Here is a 13527-nt window from a genome sequence, read left to right as displayed (position 1 = left end):
CAGCAGAGGAAAATGGAAGACATGGACATTGTATGGTTTGAACTACATTCTTGAGGGATTCAGCTGGAAATGACTACAGAAATAAAAGCATAATCTACAACATCTACTAATAAGTTCTTTAACAGAATATACTTGTGCAGATCTCGCTATCAAGAAAAGACAGCCTCCCTGGACTCAGACTGGAAGATAAAAGTCTTTGCATGAACAAAACACACACAATACCTCTTGGATCAAAACTCACTTAGCAGCATGAGGCTGAAAAAAAAGTTTCCTACCGCTTTACTACACAGCAATTTGCTCACCTAGCCCTCTCCAAACAGCGATCTAACATCAGTGTGAGGACAGCAAGAAGGAAAATTGCTGCCTAAGTGGCAGGTTTGTTGTGGTTTGACAATTCTAAAGAGTTCACTAGAAACTTCTAAAAGCAGCATCTCTAATTCCCTGAAATTACTGATAATCGTCCAAGTGAATGGAGAACAATTATGAAGAAAATTGAATGCTTCCAAATGCCAGTTTGCTGCACATCCTGAATGAAAATTGCATAAGCATTTTTCAGTCTCTGGCTGTAAAAGGAATAAAACCCTAGGCCCACAGGCATTCTTGCATGGCTTTCCTCACAGGATTTCATATTATCATCATTTCTGCATTTTGCTTAGCTAGTTATGTGGTGGCTTGCAGCTTTAACCTGTTTTTCTTATTAAAAACAAGCAAACAAAAAAATCATCTGAAGCTTCAACAATAAGCAGTCATACCACAACAGCCGCAAATAGAAGCTATCTTTTCCTACTAACTCAGCCAGATCAGATTTGAAGCTGCTGTTACAAAACACAGTCTCAGGAATTTCTTATGGTACAGCCACACCAGCAGTTGGCCATAAAGTACAGTAAAGAGCATAAACACTCTGGGACGAAATGGACACAAGACATCCCTTTTTCTGCTGAGCCAACCCAGCTCCCTTTCTGTTAAAGGGCCAGGAAAGTGTGAAAAATTTATGTGGAATTTTTATCAGCCTGTTTCCTGGGTAGCAGCCCTGTTGCCAGCTAGTCCTGCAGGACAATGAGACCAGTCCCAGCCATGGTGATAGAATGAGGTGCTGTCCATCCTCCTTAGTCTGCATTAAGGAGGAGATGAATCAAAAAATGAAGGCCAAACAATATTTTAAGCATGTTTTCACCTTTTTATCTTAAAAAAATAAAATAATTAAAAATTCATAAACCGAACCAAAAACTCCACAGTCTCTATCTACAAACAGAACACGGCACGAATGAATAAGAAACCAAGTTGATGAAAGGTCTGCAGGAGAAAAGAGCATTACAGCAGTAAGGCTGGGGAAAGGACAGGAATGGAAAGCCTACGGAAGCAGCTGAAGGGACACCTTAAATAGGAAGAGTGAGTGCAGCTGGGAAAACCTCATCAAAAATTAAAGTGTTAAGAAAACAAATCCAAAAGAATGTTAAATGAGAAAAGCACAAGTCCAAGAATGCAAGGAATCATTCACAACATGTGCTGCTGCACTACAGCAAGACTCCAAACAAGCCTCATAACTCATATCCTGCAGACACCCTGTGATCATCCTGTCAAACACCTATATAAGCCCAGGTACACTGCACAATAATGTCTGCATTTAGTCTTTTAACTTCTGTTGGAAATACAGAAAAATATTGACTTTAATTTCAAGACTTCAGGAGCCAGAGAATCCATCAAAGCCCCAGGACTGTCATTTTTAAAGCTCTGCAATTCAGTGAATGTCTTCTACGTCTGAGACATCTACAGTTTGTGTTTCAGGAAAGGTAATTCAAAATGTCATCATGCACTTATACAAATCTAAGATTACACACAATACCATTTTTCATTTTGTGATTAACACTTGAGAAATAACAAAAGTGTAATCATGTGGGATTATCCTTCCCTTTCATGTCTTTAACTTTTCTCCTTTTCCTTTTTTCAGTTTCTGGCATGGACTAAGTCTCAGATTCTACAGAGATAGTTTTGCAAAGAAAAAGAAACAGAGGGAGGGCGGCAGAAAGTAGAGAGCGCGTGAGGGCAGAAAGCAGAAAGAGTGCCACAGAAACCTACTCACTACTCTCTCATACACATATATTATTTACATGGCTCCTTGGGTAATTGTTTATATGGCAAAGTAGCATCAAGGAAACAGTTATGTATTTTATTTGTCCCGAGGGAGGTAAGCATTCCTTGCCACTGGTTCCTCTTTATTTTCCTCTGTTCTTATTTTTTGTTCTTGAATTCTTCATGCCTTCCTTTTGCCTTTCTCCTTCTGTTTCTGATCACAGGCAGATAAATATAAAGTGGTGGTCCCCTTTCTAAAATTTCCATGAGGCATCAAGTTAACCCAGCTGCACCAGGTTCTCAATCTGAAAGTCAACATATGGAAATGGAAAGAGTAAGAAGTCGCAGCTAACCTTCTCTCAGGTTAAAGCCTCATCCCCATCACACATGCTGAGCATCTTGCATTCTGCAGCTTGATAACTACAGACAGAAAGCACAGAGCACATGAAGAGCCTTTATCAACAGCCTCACCTTTGACATTTCCTCACTTTTTACTGTTTAAAATGACCCTCCAGGTGTCTTAAAGCAAATGACAGAAAAAACAGCAGGGGGAAAAAAATCAAGTAAGAAAGCACAGGACAAGCAATTGATATGGCATGGCAAGTCACCAGGAAAAAAAAAATCACAAAAAAACATTATGGCTACAATGAAACAATTACATTTACCTTGGCTGGTCAAGGTGAAAATTCAAACTCTAAATTGAGCACATTAGCTATGAGTGAAAAATTACTATCCATCTTGCTAAAACTATGATTTTATGATTAAGAGCTTTTCCCAAAGGAAATCCAAGCAAATGCCCTGTTTTCTTTATGTGTTGCACATGCCACTCAAGTTTACAAACACGTAAAATAAGAGAGGAGTAGAAGTGAAGAAAAATTAAAAATCAAGTAGTGTTTTCCTTACAAGCACTAACACTTTTGATACAGCCTACAATGGATTATCGGGTTTAATTACTTACTAACCTTACTAAATTCTACAAACATGTGGTCAGTGAAATGTCTTCCTCCCACAGAGGTCTGACACTCTGTTCCTTTCTGAGGAAATATTAACTATGTCCTCATCTTATCTGCTTTCATAAAATACTGAAAATCTCTTGTCCTAGAACTCAAGACATCTGCCAGCTCCGGGAGGCATAAAGCAGAGAAAACACACAACATCGATTCACAAGGACTCGGTGCCTGTTAAACACGATTGGATTTGCAGAAAAACCTTGAAAGCACATGTACTCAGAAAATATTTAAAACATCTGGTGAAATCTGGATGAGGGGAGGGGGGAACCACAAGCCCATCACATCAGAACAAATTAAAATACCTCGTTAAAAAATTTTCACCCTTAGTAAAATATTCCGACTTTGAAAACGGAAAATGGAAATGAACAGAGCAAAATCCCAGCCCTGGGAGAATTCAGGAACTGAAGCTGGTACATGGCACACACAGCACAGCACAAATTGCTCAGTATGAGTGAAACTGATGTACTGCCTTGAGGGTTTGAGAAGTAATTTAATATTCAGTTCAGCCCATAATAGGAATCCCATGCAACGAAATCGCATCCACAAAAACATTCTGGTAAAAATGCAGAAGGAAGCACGGCTCTGGGAGCTTGCACGTACCCCAGCGGTCACACCAGGCAAGCAGCACCGACACACTGGTGTCACTCTCACATCCTGGACTCACAGCTATTAAGATCTTGAGAGAAAATCTAATATAAAAGCACAAATCAGTTCACACATGCATGCACTGTGCACACCTATGAGCTCACCCTGCTGGGCATGCACCCAGGTGGCCATGTGCCACAAGAAGAGTGTGGGGTCACACCCTGGCAAAGCATCTGGTGCCCTGAGCCCTGCTACCCTGCCTCAGGCTGGGGCATGCTCCTGGGCACAGCTGCCCTGCAGCACACCCACCGCCTGCACCCTCAGGAGTCCAGCTGTTCACTCCCAGTGCACGTCTCAAATGTGCACTTCATTTGGTACTCTCATCTTCCACAGCCTTTCTGGACCATCACAATGCACTGCTGTAGAGATGAACTGTCAACAGACACACAGATCTTAGGACAAATTCACATGAAACCCACAGTCCAAGCTTCAATAAAACATCTCTGCATAGCCACAGCTGCAGTTTCACCAAAGCTTTTCCACCCTTCCCTTTTTTGGGGGCTACACTTTGAAACACTTCTGTTTTCTCGCCTCTCCCTCCAGAGCTGTTAATATACGGCTTCTCTCCATCCACCTCCTGGAGACAGTTCTGCTCACCACAAAGGCAATGATCTGGCAGACAAGGAACCCTCTCCCCAAGCCTTCAGCTACATGTCCCACACCCCTAGTCACTGCTGAAGCAGAAACTAGCAATACTACCTCAGTACAAGCAGTAACTGCAAACAGATTTCCCCCCTGCTCTCATGGATGCAAAAAATGAAACCACTTCTCACCAGTATGCTTTAAGTAACATAGCAAAGGAAAACAGGATTAGGGGAAGACTTTGCCCCCTTACATTTTGTTACTCTAAAGGTGAACTTAAAACAGAGGTAAAGGTAAATCATCTGCATGTTCAATACTCACAGAAAGATTGCCTACTTTGTCAAACTAGAGCTGCAACTTTATTCACTCACTTAACAGCTATTTCTCATAGATAAATGTCACCCAGTTCATTGGAAAGAGCAGTTCTATCGTTTTTTCACTGCTGCACTCCTAGTAAGCCCTTCATTTTTATTTATTTTGCCATGAGTCAAGAGCTTGACTAAAATTTTAAATAAAACATGAAGAGGCTTCACTATGAAAGACCCTTCAGATGGAAATCATTGGGAAAGTCAGGCAGTGCTTGACCTAAAATCCCTCTGTCATCTAATGAAGGTCTTAAACATCAGAGCTTAAAGTGGGCTGGAATAAAAGAAGGCTTTCATATGCAGAAAACATTTCTCAGGTTTTGGTTCCAAAAAGCCTAAAAGCAGAGAGATCAAGAGAGGATTTACCAAACATCACTGAAAGATTAATTTGTATATTGTACAGGGCTGGTTAACAAGGCACGTGGGTCCATTCTCCAACTTGTCAAACCGGTGAACGCAATTTTATTCTTTCTAATCTACTAAAAAATGAACTGCTGGCATTTCTGCAATTGTTAGTCCATTTGGAACAGTCTCAGCAGTGTTGTTCACTGCTACTCTGCCTGCAAGCCTGAAAAGGCATTTACTTTAACAGACTATGTTTGAAGGATGGCTCCCTTCTCCAGCCAGCCATTCAGAGGCTGAGCATGCATACAGGGAGGGAGCTTTTCTCTCTCAGGCCCATGAGGAGCTGGGGTGCCCTGAACAGGAGGAAGGGCAGGATGGTCCTAACACCCAGACACTGCACAGAGTGTGAAGGAACGGGGTACAAAGTCACTCAAATGCACAGAGCTGTAAAAGCAGTTCAAGTGCTTCAGCACTCATTAACTTCACATCATGCTTGCTCCCTCAGATTTAGGCTGGCTTTTCAGTGCCACGTGGCATGACCTCTTAAGCTTTGAGGTTCTGAGAATGCGTCCAAGAAATACAGCTACTTCTTTGCAGAGGTTCACCAGTTTAGGAACATAAAGTGACTAGATACCAGTGTCAGAGCCAAAGCAGACAACACTGTTGTTTTAAACACAAAACTGCATAGAAGTTTCTCAAACTCAATTTTACTCTGACAAAAACTCACATGGGACTATCTGCATTCATGACACACAACCCATGACCCAAATATACTTCCCAAATACTTATACCTGTGTAGGAACTTCTTCATTCACATTGTCCTCAACCCTCTGTATTGTGGGTACCTCCTTGACAAGGTTGCTTCACGTGTTTAGGTAGGATTCGTAACCTGAAGTCTGTTGACACTAACCTCATCCATTGTGCCTACTTTGAATCAGCTGTCACCCAGCAACTGCCAAGAGGCCCAATTTTACTTCCAGCTGCGAACAATGCTGTACAGATTGCTGAATCAAATCCAGCCCCTCAGGATAAGGTTTTAATCGTTGATCAAAGTTTGATTTAAGAAGCCTAATGCCCAACTCATGCACAATCTCTAGAAGCTAACACAATAGCTTGGTATTGCTCTCTTTGTACAGCACTTTACTGTATGCATGCAAGTAGCAGTACAAATATTTTATCTTAACCCAAGAACCAATTTTGCTTTTCTCTGTAAACCCCTGTAGTCCCCAACTCCCTTCCCAGATGCACAATCACTTCCAGTTTCTCTAAATCCAGAAATGTTGACAGAATTAATGACCTAATTCCATAATGGAGGCAAGAAACACAGACCTGGAACACAGCCTGAGTTCACATTCACCTTCAATCCTACACAGCCAAGCTCTGGCATCAGCCTGAGTGGTGAAAGGCCCCACAGTGGGGTGACTGCTGTGTCACCAAGGGGGGACCTCATCTGCCCCTAAAAGTGTCATGAGCAGGTGATGAGGACTCCCTGTCTGCAGACCAGCTGGGGACATGGACCCGAGCCGTGCTAGCAGGAGAGCAGGTGGGGAGTTCATGCCTCGGCTCAGCTCAGCTCAGGTTCATGGGCTTGAGACAGATTTGTCACCTCCACATCATCTGGGGCCAAAAGCTCTGGAGAAAAGTTCTTCTAAACAAATATGCTTAATTCTCACCCTAAATGCTTAATGTGACCCTAACATGAACCCACAGCATTTCTGAAGTTGGAGCTCATCTTTATTAAACAACTCATTTAAGATTTACAGCAAGAGATGAGTGGGAGAAAGCACAAATTTTATCTTCGCAGAAGTATGAAATAAGGCAAATTTTTGTAAAGTTATTTCTCATTCACTCTCTTTATTTCTGTATCATCTTTCAGTCTCTTTCAGTGCACGAGAGAGTAAACAAAAATCAAACTAAAAAACAAGCCTATTCAACTAGCAGCCATCTGTCCCTGCTTCACCCCCCTCAAAAGAACACGTCAGAAGACACAGAATTTAAAGTACCTTTTCCTGGTAATCACCAAAAGAGACGGTCTATCTCCAAAGTACATGCCTGTCTGAGAAAGTATGCAAGCCCATGTGCTGCAAACACACTAAAGAGGGGAGCAAGAAGATCCCCTGTGAATCAAGACCAAAAGCAAGCAACAATGCTCTTGCTTCAGTGCAAGTTTAGCCTAATTAAGGATATGCTTTAAGTAAAACACCTTACAGCCCTGGGCTTGTAGTCAAAAATATCCATAAGCTTGTCCAGTAGGGAGGGATGACATGCACTAGCTGTTACATTCAAGACAGCAAGGCACAGAGGCCCCAGCATCACAACAGTCTTCACTAGCCCTACAACACCCTTCCCATAGGATCGTCACACCTAGGACCAAGTGAATACTTCAGCGCATCTGACAAACTCTGCATCTTCTCCTGCTGGCAAACTGTCTGCAAGCAAATTTTGTCAGTAGTCCACTCACAAAAGACTAATGCTGTTGCCTCAAAGCAAAGCAAAACTTCACTGGGATATCAGCTACATTTGCAGTAGATATTAAGAATGCCTTGAAGCATGCCCCATTGCAGAATCTGTACCTAGAAATACTGCACAAGGTTTTTAGGAACTGGTGGATTAAAGTGTAGCATGCACACAACCATGAAAGCAAAGAATTGTACTGGGTGGTTGTCCATATCGCAAAAAGATGTTCCCTACTCATTTCAGATTTATGTTCCTTTCCCTTCATTGTGCTTACAATGAAATAACAACAACAAAAAAAGAGGGTTAATCAATGAATTATCTACAGAAAGAGCTATTACAGTACTTGATACGTGTGTGATGGCAAACTCTCTTCAATAAACACATAGCTTTACCATAATGGGATTAAACTCATGATGCCACAATACAATAGACTTGAGCAGCTATGTTCCAGTGTTTGATTGCATAAAATGGCATCCTATTTTTGTTCTCTTAAGGAAAAAGTTACCTTTCATTTAAAGAAGGGGAAAATGCAACCAGCAACAACCTCAGCACCACACGTGCGCATCAAAACATTCTCAGAATACGGCTGTGATTTCCATAATAGCTTCTTGTTGAAGTGATCATTAAATCTATTTAAGATGTCAAATTTAGACTAATAACCAAACCTGACTTCTTAAACTATTCAAATTCAATACTACACATCTTCATAACCATTTCTTCCTATCTCTCTTGTGCTACATTCTGTATCTATGGTACATGATGCTACCAGGTATCAGACATAGTATCGTATTATTATTGTTCCCCATTATCAGTACTCAAAGATAGAAGCCCTCACCATATGAAATGACATCTTGAAATGCCCCAGGATTACTTGAGTCTCCTCTACAGAATCCAGTAAGTTCTAAAATTCTTTATTGGTGTCAAAGATTATTATTTTTTTTTTGTAATCTTCCTAGAAGCTACAGTATTTTGCTTGATGGTATACTGAGAAGATTGAAAATATTAAAGGTTAATTTATAAACTTAAGCGGTTTAGAATCCATTTGTTTTTACAAATGTGTCATGGCCTTATCAAAAACACATGGTTTTTGAACTGCTCAACAATCCCAAATTAACAGCAGAGCTCTACGCTTGGAGAAAACACCAACTGGAGATCACTCAAGTCAGAACTGTGTTGTAGAAAGAACAAATTTAGCCTCATAGAAGAAAGCAGCACCTGGTACTGATTTTTTGATTCAATAACTCTGGCTTTAAAACAATCACATCCTTGATAGAGTTACAGGGATAAATGCGATAAGAATTCCTGAACAGCGAGAGCACCAGAAGGTGAGGAAACAGACTTTGCTAAATCTTGTCCTCATATTCCAAGGCATGAGAAGCCTTCCTTAGTCAGCTGCCAACAGCTTGGTACAAGCCTCAGTCAGAGGTTCTTTTCAGATTATCCAGGAAACATCTGAGAAACTGGCAAGAAAGTAAAAGTGGGAATGATAGGAAATCTTTTGGATTTCATTCATCCAACCACATTGGAACAACGGGCACCTGAACACCAACTGGTCGCTGATGAAGGTTCTTGACCGAGACTCACCACAGAACGCTCATCTGACCCAAAGTTTGGTGGAGCTAGTAGAAAACCTCCCATTGACATTAGCAAGCGTTGCCCACAAAGCCATAATCTGTTATTTTAAATGTGGATGACGTTCTCTACAGTTTGTAAGCAACTATTAACTCCATCTGATAAGCTCCAAACATCTGGTTTTTGATGAACTCATCTTACTCCTCCTCCTTCTTCTAATCTCTTGCTTCCGTAGTTCTTCGACATTTGAAAATGACTTTATTTCCATATATAAAGCTGACTCACAGCTGAAGAAGGAGTTGAAGAGATACAAATAAGAGGGAAGTTTTTAATGGCCATATGTGGGAAAGAGTGCTGAAACTGTCATCAGCTTTGAAATGAGCAAATACGCAGGTCCTTTGCCAACATATTAACGTGCAGTGCTCCAAGCCTTTCAACAAAGGCATCTCAAAATATCAACAAATTAATTTTCAGAAGCTGCATTTGGGATTCTAGATAAATACTTGTATCAATCAGTGAAGTGCCACATTTAAAACAACATTAAAATATCTGAAACTCCCTCACATATTTATGTGCTCACACCTTTAATGGGGGGGGTGGGGGGGAGTTGTTGGTATTGCCTTTTCTGAACTCTCCAATTGTGAGATGCTAAGACAAGACACATATTTACAATGAACATAAGAACTCACCCATGGTCACTGACCAACCAATGGCTTAGTCAGGAAGAGGACAGAGCTGCCATCATCAACCAGCTGCCTTCCTGCCTTTCAGGACAGCGCTCAGCAGCATGCAGAACACACAGGAGACGCTTCCACAAAGATTTGCTTGTTACATGAGGTGTAAGAACATTTTGTAGGCCTACAGGTCACAAAAAATGACTCCTTGCCAGGAAATGCCAACTGCCCTTCAGTTAGCAGATAGGGAGAAAGGGGAAGGGGGGAATGTGTGGAAGAAGAGAGATATAGATAGACACAGAAGATACAGAAGGTATCTAGACTTCTTTTTTTCTCCCACAGTCTACTTGTGACCAGAATATGCAACTGATGTTTAAAGTCCTAATAAAATACAAGGTACAGATCACTTGAGCAAATACATCACTGGAGGGCACCACTTCCAGTAAGATCTTGGTAATTGCTTAGGCTCTTCTGGCCAGTATTTCAGGGAGATGCTCACGCACAAGCCTTTAGGAGAACCTTACAAAAGCAGAGGTCTTGTAAAGGGCAAGGCCCACTGACCTGTATCACGCTGGCACAAACTAGCACAATACTCAACCACGCTGGGCAGCTGAATGATCACAACTATCTGCTGTGTATTTCAGGATTAGCATCATCTGCTTTTACAAGTAATACCTTCAAGAACCAAACACTTGAATTTTATTTTTTACATTTTGCAGTCATAGAATTACACAGTAACTTCAGAGGTTCTATGAGATCTCTGGAGGGCATTTGCTCCAGCCTCTTCCATACAAAACAGGACCAGATAGATCGGGTTTCCCATGGCTGTATTCAAAGTTCTGCCCACCTCCAAGAGTAGACATGCCACAACTTCTCTGAGCAGCCTTGTTTCATTCTCAAGATGAGAGCTGTTTTTTTCCAGTATCTAACTGGCATTTTTCTTGTTTCAACTTGTGTTTCTTGCCTCCAGCAACAATGTGCCCATAGAAGAGGAGTCCAGTATCATCTTCTCTAAACCCTCCCATTAAAAAGCTGAAGAAAGATCACCCAGCCCATTCACTCTTCTCTGGGCCAGAAATATTTTTTTTTAAATCAGTCCTCTAAACCTCTCTTAATATATTTTCCAAAAACTGTAATATATTAAAAATGCTTTCTAATGGTAACAGCTGAAACATTCAGGGAGACTTATAAGATATACTCACACCAAGAACAAGAACTAAGACCACCCTTAGTTATTTACAGAGCCAAGTAACTTGAAAGGAAAACTAGACAAAGAGATGACCCTTTTCACAACATCTCATGTAGCTGGAGAGGGATTTTATTTACAATATTTAAATGCAGTACTGTGAAACAAACAACTTGGTTCACAGGCAGTGCACCCGCTGCTGAACTGTCACTGCCTGACATCCTGTCTTATCTGCCAAATTGCTCATTAGGTTTGGCAATTTTCACCTGCGCCTCCAGTTTATATTTCAGCAGGGAATAAACATCAGTCTGCTTTAACAATCTTCTGCAGTGAGCTTCCAACCTCTTCTCAGAAAGCACGCAGGCACACACAAAAAATGCCTTGTGTACTGTATGCTTAGGAAAAAATAAAAAATACAGCTCAGCTGATGAACTACACCACAAGAAAGTTTAACTTGGGTAATAGAAAAGCAGTAAAAGAGAAAGAGCTAGATAAGAAACATAAACAAATCAACTGCTTGTATCAAATTGTGTTTTCACATTGCAAAACAACATAGGGGGTATGAGCCAGCCACGTTTAGATGGGAAGATTCAATTTGACATAACCCCCCCAACACATGCCAAGTACAGGCTGTGTTTGTGCATGGGAAAAGAAGGAATCCAAATGAATATTACTTTTCCAGCTGGACTTGATCTAGCTAACCTTTCCCTCGCTGGGAGAAGAGCGATGGCGTGATCTACAAACAAACAAAAGGGGTAGCATGGCAACCGGAACAAAGAGGAAAATCTCAGCAGGCCCTTAAGCCCCAGCCTAAGGCAGAGCCGGCTGGGTACCCTTCGGGTGCAGGTGAGTGGTCGCAGAATGGCACAAAGCTGTGTGTCTGCGAGCAAGCTGCTGAGAAACAGAGCCCAGCCCGTGAGCAAAAAGCACCAGAGATGTAAAACAAAATGTCTCAAATGCTATAAACCAATTTCAGATGGAATACTGTTTTTCGTTTGTTAGAAGTAAAATATTCACCGCCAACCCTGCAATTAGCTAGAAAATTACAATAATTACAGCAATTTTGTATCCCATCTCCAATCCAATTAATAGATATATGACCTTGTCAACATGTAATAATCAGGATCTGCATCTACCACAAAACTGGATGGGTTTTATTTGCTGAATAGAACTTACACAGTAAGAAGATAATTATTTGAAATACTGAGAATACCATTTGTATGCTATGCTTCACTTCACAAGTTATAAAGGAAACACAATAGGGATATTATTTCCATTTTCAATGTATATTTAAATTAAATTCTTGAAATAGGTATGTTTAATATGATAACATTACTGGACTGGGATTCTCAGTCTGCGGTTTGGAACATTTGAAAACTAAATATATCTAATTGTCAACATTAAAAAAAAAAAAGGAATTAGGTAGATAAGAGAATATCTTTGATTTGTGAGAGCATATTTATGACAAATTGTTTCAGCCTTTTCACTTCTGCTTGCTCTCATAAAAAGTGTCTAAAGAGCTGCAGTTTGTACCAGCAGTTTTAGAAGTCTTCTTCACTTGTATAGACTTCATATTGTAGGGCCTCACAGCACTTTTTGGTCATTTTAGCAATCAGTGAGCTAGTTAAGTATTCCATGTATTTTCCAGAATGACACTGGAGATAAGTGAGCTGTCCAATATATCACTGAATTTTATCTGCACTGTATGATTTTGATGCTCTAACATCAATGTATTGTACAGCACACCACACAATCACAGTAAGGAGAAAATGTGTATGTATCTGCCTGCTCTACAGCACCCCAAGTTGAGACTCCAGGAGGACAGCTTTTTGGCTGGAAATGAGATATGCATTTCAGCTGTGGCATACCCTAATAACAGCAAAATGGAAGGGTCTTGAAATTCCAGGATCCTTCTTTACTCTGTCATTAATCCTTTCCTTAATTTAATTCTGTGTTGTAATGAAGCATAGTTATAGCTGGAAAAGATACATGCTTAAGAATAGGTAAGCTAACTGTTAAATGATGTCCCCTTAATTTTATAGGGAATACTCTGGTACAAAACTCTTCAAACTTAATAGAGTGGTAAGTTTGCCATTTACATTTTACTTGATTACTTAAACACAGATTCCATCCATTAAAAGAAGACCTACAGGAAAGAAAACCCTTGGGATGACAAATAATTGCTTAAAAGACTGTATCTGCACAATATCAAAGTATTGACTGATACTAACTTCTAAGAGCTCTCTAGAGTGGAGTCATTCCATCAAAAGTTGGGTAAGCAAAAAAAAAAATAGATGCTCTACATGAAAGGGCAGAATGCTTTATTGAGAATTGTCTTGTTTGCATGGTCATTGTAACAACAACAAATATTAGACAGTAAATTTCATTGTGTGATTTTTCTTCTTAATAAGCTGCAACAGTCAAAGATCCTGGCTGAGCAAAAAAATATGGTGTAAAATTCCTTGCTCCATGGTTTTGCAACAAATGTTCCCCAGGTTGAGATGAACAAAATAAAGGGATGTTCCTGGCTACGGTTTCTGTTTTTTAAGCTGCGCATTTTCTCAACACAGTAAATGCACATATCAGCAGCTGTTTTTATGGAAAGGTGACAAGAACAACCC

At 40.5% G+C, this 13527-nt stretch overlaps 1 protein-coding gene across 16 annotated transcripts in view; it reads right to left on the bottom strand.

The window, feature by feature from the left end:
* Positions 1 to 13527, bottom strand: part of PARD3 (par-3 family cell polarity regulator) — a 426698-nt gene that overhangs the window by 275948 nt on the left and 137223 nt on the right. The gene's annotated exons all lie outside the window — the stretch shown is intronic.

This window comes from Dryobates pubescens, chromosome 21, assembly GCF_014839835.1.
Source record: "Dryobates pubescens isolate bDryPub1 chromosome 21, bDryPub1.pri, whole genome shotgun sequence".
NCBI classification, from domain to species: domain Eukaryota; kingdom Metazoa; phylum Chordata; class Aves; order Piciformes; family Picidae; genus Dryobates; species Dryobates pubescens.
This window is presented reverse-complemented; position numbering and strand designations above follow the sequence as displayed.